This window comes from Ochlerotatus camptorhynchus, unplaced genomic scaffold (genome assembly GCF_037179485.1).
Source record: "Ochlerotatus camptorhynchus isolate MF236.1 unplaced genomic scaffold, CSIRO-AGI_Acam_v1.1 ptg000917l, whole genome shotgun sequence".
Classification (NCBI taxonomy): domain Eukaryota; kingdom Metazoa; phylum Arthropoda; class Insecta; order Diptera; family Culicidae; genus Ochlerotatus; species Ochlerotatus camptorhynchus.
The window spans coordinates 64,450-76,004 of NW_027041366.1; positions in this window are offsets into that span (position 1 = coordinate 64,450).

Here is an 11,555-nt window from a genome sequence, read left to right on the forward strand (position 1 = left end):
AATTTCCACTATAACCACATATCCGATGCTTGTTTTACATAGCTCATACACATTTACATTGATGCGATCCGTTTGTCTTACGCACACAGTTGCGGAAGCCATTACCACAACAAACTCTTTACTTGCTCCAGTTCCAAATAATCAGCGTACGCACACAGTTGCGGAAGCCATCTCTTCCACAAAATCCCCACACTTTCGGGATCTAATTTTACTTTCACACACAGTTGCGAAATTCTTCTTCTTATTCCACCCAGTTATATTACTCTACCTAGGCCGATCACAATGGTTTCGTTTTATGTTCATGCTTGCACACAGTTGCAAATTCCATCTTTGATTTCGCACCCAGTTGCGCTTGATTTCAGTTCGTTTCAATACACACAATTGTAGCACCACGCCACCTTCCAATTTTCGTTTCCCTCTTCGCACACAGTTGCGACCAATCTTTTTCCTATTCCCTTTGCCCTCTTCATTCAATTTCTTTTATCACACAATTCCACATTTTCCCCGGTATAATAAAATAGCTTTATTAACAATTTCGCAAACAGTTGCGAAATCGAAAACTCATCCATCGTAGAAAAAATAAAAAAATGTCGGAATTGCCACACTATTCGTTTTTTTTTTCCTTACCTCCTGCTGCCACACTCCACTTTCACTAGAACCACTTTCCACACTTTAAATCTGGATCACCAACTAAAACAACAAGCACATAACTTTCCGCCGATTCCGGGTTCAGAACCGCTCGTCGCCAAAATGTAATATCGGATCGTCGAGAAGTTAAACACGTCTGCTTCGCTATATGGTCTACGCAAAAGTAAAGCTTTATCCTCAACTGGTACATCGAATTCTACTCATATATGTATGTGTGTCGAATAGCAACTTTATATAGCATGTATTTAACTGATTGCTGAATGCCCTGTGGTATATTGCACTCTGTGATCTTACGCGTTTCATCGACTCTACAATTATTGTTTCAACAATCCAGTATTTTTGTTTCTAAAAACCCATGGATTGTTAAATCAAAAAGGAAATCTGTTAGAATTTACAAGAGCTTTCATGGTTTTGACGTAAGCTGTCAAATTTGGCAGCAGGGTCAACAACAAAAATATGTTTGTTTTTAAAAGAGATTTCTGGTTGATTCAATCATATTTATTTTATAAAGTCTGACAATTCACGCAGTAGAAATAAAAATATGTTTATTGATGCAAAAATAATCTGGCAATTTTTTTTATGTTTTGTTTTCTTTTTGAAACAAAATTGCAGAAATTGCAATTGAATTTCTGAGGCATAAAATAAAAGCCCCCGGTTCATGAGTTGATGGGTCGATATGTAGGGTCCAGATGTGGGAGCTGCCTTCCTGGCGTCGGGAGCATTGGTACTCGTCAGTACGGAAAACATGATCGACAGAAAAAAAATCAAGGAAAAAAAAACAGAAACATTGATTATATTTATCAACTGCAGCTCGAATTGCAGCATACTTACTTACCTCAAGTCTCAAGATTTTCGAAAATCTTGCAGTTATTTCCCGAAATTCACAATTAAAAACAATACTTACGTGGAACGCGGAAGTATTGTTATTGTTTACATTTTTGTCTGGGTGAAAACGAGGCAATCGTTGGTAGCTATTTTTGCTTTCATGACCCAGAAAATGAACACAGCAAATAAATGCTAAATTAAAATTAACTCTTGTTGGCTTAATAATAGAATATTGTTATTTTTACAATAGTTGCAATTGAAAAGTGGCTGATTAAAACAAAAAGAATCCTATTTTGAATTTATATGAATAAGTATTATTGAAACAACAAAATGCAATATAATTTCAACCGGAATTGTTTGCTTAAATACAATTAAAGTTTTTTTTTTGGTTCAATGCAAACAATTTTCTGTCCGTGTAGGAGGTGTCTACAAACGTTGTATTAGAGCTTTCACCAAAACAATAAAGCTTGAGTTTAAATATGTATCTATAAACGTTGCATAAAAGTTGCTTCTATCCGGTTATTAAGGAGTCATTGAAAAGTGTTATAAACGCTTTTCACCGCTTGCTGTTCAATTAATATTTAGAAGTCATAAAAGAGTGTAACAAACGCCTCTCAGGTTTCCTCTCTACTAAATTTCAAGGCAGCTGTCAGGAAGTGTCTACAAACGTTGTATAAGAGCTTTCACCAAAACAATAAAGCTTGACTTTAAATATGTATCTATAAACGTTGCATAAAAGTTGCTTCTATCCGGTTGTTAAGGAGTCATTGAAAAGTGCTATAAACGCTTTTCACCGCTTGCTGTACAATGATTATTTAGGAGTCATAAAAAAGTGCAACAAACGCCTCTCAGGTTTACTCTCTACTAAATTTCAAAGCAGCTGTCAAGAAGTGTCTACAAACGTTGTATAAAAGTTTTCACCAAAATAATAAAGCTTGAGTTTAAATATGCATCTATAAACGTTGTATAAAAGTTGCTTCTATCCGGTTATTAAGGAGTCATTGAAAAGTGCTATAAACGCTTTTCACCGCTTGCTGTACAATGATTATTTAGGAGTCATAAAAGAGTGCAACAAACGCCTCTCAGGTTTACTCTCTACTAAATTTCAAAGCAGCTGTCAAGAAGTGTCTACAAACGTTGTATAAGAGCTTTCACCAAAATAATAAAGCTTGAGTTTAAATACGTATCTATAAACGTTGTATAAAAGTTGCTTCTACTCCTATACCACGTATACATATAATGCTGTAGTTGAACAGGTTCTCCAAACCAGTGTAAACAAGAGTTTTACAAAAGTTGTAATAAACAAATTGTACTGTTATTATTCAGCATGCAGTTGAATAAAATCACAATGGAAGCGTTTCTTCAACAAGAAATTGATTTTGGATAAACGTTTTACTGAATACGTTAGACAACACCTTTGTGTTGCAGTTGTATAGGTTCTCCAAACCAGTGTAAACAAGGGTTTTAAAAAAGTTGTGGTGAACACATTGTGCAATTATTATTCAACATGCAACTGAACAAAATCAAAACGAAAGCGTTTCTTCAACTGGAAATTGTTACTTGGGTAACACTAGCAATAAGAACAGAAATAAGTGTAAACATCCAATCAGAAACTAGTTTTTATGACAATGTACACGTTCATTTCGTTTTGCGTAGTAGATTGTTAGACCAATCATCATGGTCTTTTAATTTCTCTTTGATTCAAAAAAGTATAAAACCAAGCGAATCACGCATTCACATTGTCAGTCGTTTCCGAATTGCCAAGCAATATAGATATAAAGTGAAGAAGCTGAAGTTATCCTTCTAAGAAAGAACATTCCAGTTTTTCCGTCGATTCGATAACGATGCAAGGGGTCCCTGTTACCGTTCCAGTTTTGTCGGTGGTCCTGCTCAGTGGAGTTCCTCTTCCCTCTACTTCCGAAATGGACAGTTGCTTTTCCCACCGCTGCTTGTTGCCGTCGCTGCTCTAAAAAGAGTTTTATTTTCGCGGTGTTCTTTTAAGAACTACCGATTCCGAGTAAGCGATGTCGGCTCGCAGCTGGTGCAGCTGGATTTTGTCGTCATCTGTTGGAAAGGCCCAACGAGCAGCCGTTTCAGTTTCAAGTCAAACATCACGTTGGCAGTCGAGCCAAAAGTAACTTTGAATTGGTTTTGACTTAACTTAAACTAAATCTTCACTAAACTTTAACTTAAATTTGTCAAAATTTTGATCCTAACTTTATCTATAACTTAACTTAAACTTAACTTAAACTAAACTTAAACTTAACTTAAACTTAACTTAAACTAAACTTAAACTTAACTTAAAATAAACTTAAACTAAACTTAAATTTATCTTAAACTTAACTTAAACTTAACTTAAACTTATCTTTAACTTAGCTTTAACTTAACTTTAACTTAATTTTAACTTAACTTTAACTTAACTTAACTTTAACTTAACTTTAACTTAACTTTAACTTAACTTTAACTTAACTTTAACTTAACTTTAACTTAACTTTAACTTAACTTTAACTTAACTTTAACTTACTTTAAATTTAAATTAATTATAACTTAACATTATCACAGACAAACAGACATAACACTCGAAAGTTGTTCAACGAACAAGCATTTAACGGACGATTTAAAAGTATCGTAGTTGGTAGTACCGCCACCTGTGGCGCGCATAGTCAATTCCCTTGCGTTTGACGTTTACACACTACCGCCATCTGTTCAGCGTAATGCTCACCACAGTGTACTCAACAGATGGCGGTAATGTTTTAGCGACGATGTTTTACGATGTAAAATATTCAATGAGATTTGTCTGTTTGTCTGTGACAATATCATAACTTACTTAAACTTAACTTGAACTATAACATAAATTTAATTTAAATTTAACTTTAACATAACTTATACATATTTTTGAATAAACTTCAACTTAACATAATTTTAACTTATCATTAACTTAACATTAACTTAAATTTTACTTAACTTTAACTTAACGTTAACTTAACTTCAACATAACTTTAACTTACCTTTAACTTAACTTTATCTTAAACATAACTTAACTTAACTTTATCTTAACATAAACATAACTGTAACTTACCTTCAACTTAACTTAAACATAACCTTAACTTAACTCTAGCTTAACTTCAACGTAACATTAACTAAATTTTAACTTTTGCTTTAACAAAAGTTTATCTTACCATTAACATAACTTTAACTTTAACATAACTTTAACTTTAACATAACATTAACTTAACTTTAACTTTACTTTAACATAATTGTAGCATAAAATTAACATAACTATAACTTAATTAACTGAACTTTAACTTAACTTCAACATAATTTTAACTTAAATTTAGTTGTTACATACTTAATTTAACTTAACATTAAAATACCTTTAACTTTTACTTAGTTTTAATAAAACTTTAACTTAACTTTACCTTAGACATAAACATCGGGATCCGGCATCGGCATGCGTTGCATCAGTCTAGGCATCAGTAAGGATGCTTAACTCAGCCGGATTCCTACAGCGGATCAATTTCGGAATCGGATAATTACACCAAAACTGCATCCTTACTAATGCAACGCATCAATAAAGATGTTCAACTCATCCGGATTCCTCCAACGGATCTTTTTTGGAAAATAATTACATCAAAATTGATCCGCTGGAGGAATCCGGATGAGTTAAGCATCCTTACTGATGCCTAGACTGATGCAACGCATGCCGATGCCGGATCCCGATGTTTATGTTTAAGGTAAAGTTAAGTTAAAGTTTTATTAAAACTAAGTAAAAGTTAAAGATATTTTAATGTTAAGTTAAATTAAGTATGTATCAGTAAGGATGCTTAACTCAGCCGGATTCCTCCAACGCATCAATTTTGGAAAATAGTTACACCAAATTTGATCAATTTTGGAAAAAAAAATACATCAAAATTGATCCACTGGAGGAATCCGGATGAGTTAAACATCCTTGTTGATGCGTTGCAAGGATGTTCAACTCATCCGGATTCCTCCAGCGGATCAATTTTGGAAAATAATTACATGAAAATTGATCCGCTGGAGGAATCCGGATGAGTTGCACATCCTTATTGATACGTTGCATCAGTAAGGATGCTTAGCTCAGCCGGATTCCTCCAGCGGATCAATTTTGGAAAAAAAATTACATCAAAATTGATCCGCTGGAGGAATCCGGATAAGTTAAACATCCTTGTTGATGCGTTGCCAGGATGCTTAACTCAGCCGGATTCCTCCAGCGGATCAATTTTGGAAAATAGTTACATCAAAATTGATCAGATGGAGGAATCCGGATGAGTTAAACATCCTTGTTGATGCGTTGCATCAGTAAGGATGATTAAACCCGCCGGATTCCTCCGGGATGCGGACGAAGGGCGAACGATCAGTCTTCAAGGCGCCCAATGCCAAATGACGTCACTTTTTCGTCGGCAATTCGTGTGGGATGTTTCGGATTCTAACCTTTTCCGGAGATCGTCTATTTTCGCTAAATATGCTGCGGACTATAGATACTATAGATTCCATAGATAAGCGGAGGCACAAAAAGTTGTTTTGGCTACCATGAATAATAAATGATCTTACTGGCATCCGTGAAAAAAGTTCATGCCATCATAGAGCTCTTCATTGTGCAGTCTTGTTTTGTTTCGTGCGTAAAAGTTCAAAATGAAGTGCAAAGCAAATCTTTGCATCAATGAATCGAGGATTAGTTTGCTTTATCTTTTCTTCTTGCGTTGTCCGCGAAATAAATCGGAATGTGGAGTGTGGAAAGCGTTTTGTGCTCATAATATTACAATACTTCTCCCTCAAAAAACACCATGCTGACGTCATGCCCGTTTGGCTACACTAACTGACAGTTCGTTTGGCTACATTATACTTTGCCTCCGCTTATCTATGGAATCTATAGTATATCTACACAGAAATTCAAAACAACCCAAAATTAAGTTCTTTTCACTCATCTCCCATGTTCCGTACGATAAGCCAAATTTGGATAAACCAGCTCAAAGTAGTTTGCATTTAAGCACGGCAAAAAAAAATACCCATCGCTAAGTTATTTTCAATTTTTTCTACCCAAAATTAAGTTCAATTAACTCAAATTTGGGTATATCGCATATTACTCAATTTTGGCTTCTCGTACGGAACTAGACGATTGAGTCGAATCTTTCGTTCTATTTTTGACAACAATAGCGAGAGGAAATGAAACGGGCAGAGGTCAAATAACTCAAATTTGAGTTTAAAAAACCCAAGCGGTGGGTAGTTTTGTTTTTCTGTGATACTGCGGACAGTAAAGGCCGGATAATGCATGGGCTAACTGTCAAAAAACCTGAAAACGTATCCATTGTGCGCCGGCCTTAACTGTTTGCATTCCCGGTGACGGAAATGAGACGATAAAATTTCGAAGTGTTTTTTCACCCATTAGTGGGTAAAAAATATACCCATTATTCAACCGTGAGCTGATTCTTTAAATGGGTATTTTTTCACCCAGTTTATCTGTAACTGGCAAGTACCCATTAATAACATTCGTTGCTTGTGTGTCAAGCGAGACGGTTGCTTTCTTTAGTGCTCTGCGCAGTGAATATCACGCTAGATTTGGTCACGGATGATTTATGGAATAGGACGGTTTTGGTAGAGTTCTGAGTGCGGATTGGTATTAAAGAAGTGGTGGACACAGTTAATTTCGGTTGCCGGAGGATTCTGGGAGGTTGGAGCAGGAGTGGCGGTTGTTGCGTTTTCGGCTTTGTGTAGTGTTTTCGACTTCGGTTATTGGTTTAGTTGAGGGAATTTGGACGAAATTGGCGTGATTCTGGAGTGGCGGCGGGGGAGGTGACCCCGGTGTGAGGGTCTTGTTTCGGTGGTGGTGGTTTGGGAGGGTATCGTGTTGCTGGGGATGTGGGAAACGGGTCAAAAAAGGTTTTTTTTTCACGCATATCGGTTGTGGTATAAAACGTGTTCGGTCAAGTTTTGGGTTGTGGGTGAGTGAGAAAACGAACAAGGCCTCGAGTTTGAAGAATGAGCGTGAAAAAATAGTTGTGCAGAACCATCATTAACGTCAGCATCATCAGTGTTGCAGTGATTGATTTCGAGCTTAGCAAGTGTAGATGTTGGGATGGTAGTAGTGGTTACCGGAAAGAAAGCTTACCACTACAATTATAACAGAGTGGTTGGAGATCCCAGTTGTGCTCTCCTAGGAGAAGTGTGAAATCGGATTATGAATTGGTAGTGAGAGAAAAGTGGCCAAGTGTGAGTACTGAATTGGGGGTAGACGGAGGGTCAAAGACAGTTTTTGAGAAAATCGGTGTTGGTCAGGATCTGTTGGAAGCGGCTGAAGAGTGACTGAGTCACAAATAAAGGGATATCAGGAAGAGTTATCGTAGCCATCATCAGTGTAGCAGGAACTCTGTACACCGAAGTGTTTTGTTTTCAGTTGCTTATTGAGGAGAAAGCAGAGCTTGGTGGTAGTGGTGGGAGTGAGCATAGTGGAAAGGGAAAGTAAGGTGGCTTTGAAGACGGATCGTTTCACACAGGACGGTGGTAGTTTGATTAGCGCTTGGTCGTGGCGTAGCTTGTGAGTAAGGGAAGACACGAGTATATTTACGAAGTTTTGAGTGAGTGGGAAGGAAATAGAAGTGGATATAAAAGAACGAAAGTGACAGCATTAGCGTCATCTCAAGCATAAGGATAACAGTTTCTGTTGCGGCTTAGGGACAGTTTTTGCTGTCTAATTTTGGAATGAAAATACGAGCTGAGGAGTGATCTAAATGTAAAAAGACGAGGATTGAAAAGAATTGAAGGTGTCATTGCAATTTTCAGTAAAACAGTGTATTTTGGCCCGGAGTAGTACAGTATTTTGGTTTGCAGAGGTTTGATGAATGGGTGAATGTGAATGAAATCTTTTGAGACGAAGAAGTTGAAGAATGGAACAGATGTAAATTGAAGTGAAATTGAAACTATCAACATAATCATCATCATTTGGAGTGGTGTGAATTTGCCAAGGAGGAAAATAAATCGGAACTGACGGTGAAGATCCATAGGATTTGACATAGCTGATGAAATCTGCGTTTATATGAGCGGTATAAATGAAAGTCAAGTTTTAACGATTGATTTGCAAATTACTGGTGAATAACAACAGATTGGCTTAAATAAGGTTGGGAGCGAGGTCGACTAAGATAGTAAGTTTCAACGACTAGCGGGTAAGTGAGAAAAAAATTAATTAAAATGGCATTACAAAATAGTAAAGTTGCAAATTACACGATTTCATATTCAGTACTGTCCTTTTACAATTATCCATTGATACGTTCGATAATGGATCAGATTAGACCATCAGGGTCAGCTGTGGAGGTGGACGAGTTTATTATGAACATGGTTGGATACATTGAGGACAATAGAGTAATTTTTAATGAATTGTGGGGGTTTAATACTCAGAAGAACATTGAGCTATTAAAGAAGGTAGAAAGAGATATCGAAATGGAGATGTACCAAGTCGTGGCAATCATGTTTGGGAAATGTGTTAAGGTTTTCAATGGATATGGAGATATTGTCATTATTAATGAGGGTCGGAGGGATCTTCATCAAGGGTCAGATATAAATATTAGAGTAGACACTTCAGAAGAGGGGATACTTACTTTTGGTAGTGTTATACACATGGGTACGTTAGAAGTGAGCAGCAATAAAGAAAAGAAAGAAGTCAGCGGAAACGCAATTGGTGGGAAAGTTAAGGAACCCATTGAGCGATTTGAGGAAAAACGAGATGATTGGCTTAAAAGAATATTATTAATTCGCAAGAGATTCAAACAGGATTCACTAGAAGAGGCGGTTATGCACCAGCTGTATTGGATTGAGGAAAACGAAAACTATATCAAGATAAAGATAGACGAATTGAAGAAGCATAAAGAGAAGAAGAGCAACGCAATAGAAGGAAGTTCAGTTGACTGGCAGGAGATTGCAGATATTATTGGGATTAATATTAAAATATTGAAGAATGAAGTGAGAGATGAATATGTTGAGGTAAACAGTACGGGGCCAGTAAAATCTATAATTTTAAGGATGGAACATGGCACCTTAGAATCATTTGGCAGCGTTTTAGCAAGTGTAGATATTTCTATCGGTCATGAAATGAGATTCAATGCAGAAAGAACAAAGGAAGGTGATAATTCTTTGGAGGTAAAGAGGACTAAAAGCAAGAAGGAAATAAGTCAGGTGAAGGACAATAAAAGAGTGAACTCGGATAAATTTTACTACGTGAGGGAATTCAATTCTAGCAATTTGTTGAAGGTTAAAAGGATACAAGGGGATGGAAATTGTTTGATAAGAGCGGTAATTGATCAACTAACTAAGAGTGATAACATATCAATGTCAGACATTACAGGTCTACGAGATAGGGTTGCTGATTATATGGAGGAACATAGAGAGAGATTTGAGCCGTATTTGTTAGAGAGTCTGGAAGTTGATGGATTTGTTAATTTTTTGAAGGAAGTCAGAAAAGTAGGGGTATGGCTTGGACATGAAGCATTGGTTGCAATTTCGGAAATATTTGATAAGGGTATTGAGATATACCAAGAAGGTGCATCAACTATCAGATTGGGAAGGAGTAATCCGAATGAGGATGATATATTAAGAGTATTGTATACAGGAGAGCAAGCTAAAAATCATTATGAAAGTATAATTGAGATTATTAAGCCTGCTATAGAGTCAAATGAACTAAGTGCAACGGAAAAGGAAGTGAGATTCAAGGATGACATAGTTGAGAACTCAGAGATCGAAGATAGTAGCAAAGTATTATCCGGTAAAATTGGTGAGAAGGAAGTGGAAGGTATTGAGACAAGGAAAAAGCAACATAAAAAAAGAAGATTGTTATGCAAAGTCAAGTAAAAGTTGTAAACGAGGATTTAGAGAATGGTGATATTAATAACAGCAACAGTATGTCAGTTGAAAAAGAGAGGTTTGTGAGAATTGGAACGTTGAATGTAAGGGGATGTATGAAACAAGAAAAACGAAACGAAATTAATGATGTTTTGAAATTTCATAACATTGAGATAGCAGCCCTTCAGGAGGTAAATGCTGTAGGGAGCGAAGGACTATAGATGGCAAGTAACAGGGTGTGCAAATAATAAGCAAAGAGGATTGGCATTTTTAATACGTAAAGGAGTAAAGGTAACATTGGGGGAAATAAGGAAACTAATGAAGTCAGCCATTTCTACTACAGTCAAAGTTGGTTCAAAAATGCAACTTATTTTAGTAAACGTCCATGGACCGAATAAGAAAGCGTATAATTTTTTCTCTAATTTGAGTGCTAAAATAGATAAAGATCACATGAAATGTAAAATGATTTTGTTAGTGGATTGGAATGCGCAGGTAGGGAAAGATTCTCTTGAAGTTGGTGATGAGAAGTTTGTAGGAAAGAAATTAGGTTTCGAGGAATGTAATCAGAATGGAGAAGAATTAAAAATATTTTTGCAGGTTCATCAGTTACAAAATATATCATCTAAGATTGGAGAGAACACAGAAGTAACGTGGAGGAGCGGTTGATCATGTGGTAAAGCCGATTTCAAACAGGAATAAAATCAGGTTTATAAAAGGTTTCTGGACAACGGTGAATACTGATCATAAGCTCATTCTTATGGATGTTGTGCTTAAGGATGTACAAGTCGTGAAAACTAAGCAAAGAGGTTGTAAATGGTTGGATGCGAGTGCACTTAAATACGACGTGGTTAAGAAAAAGTACCAGAAAGAGCTTGAATCGGGTCGAATTAAAGAGATATTAGAGAATAGAAATCTGGATGACTTTTACACTCTTGTTGCAAAAAATATGAAGAAAGCAGCTTCAGAGGCGCTGAAAATTTCAAAAGTACCATTAACTCTAAAAAGAAAAAACGCGTTGAATAGATTAAATAAAGCGTTGTCTTTGTATAATAAGAGGCCATACATGAAACCGTACAAATGGAGAGTGAATAATAGAAAAGAAGAGTTTCAAGCAGTGGTCAGACAACATGAGGAAAAGGCTATCAAAAATTTCTATCAAAATCTGAACGATTTTGATGTTGCGGTGAGGATCAGGAAATCATATACTTTCTTGAAAATTTATTTAAAGAAGAAAG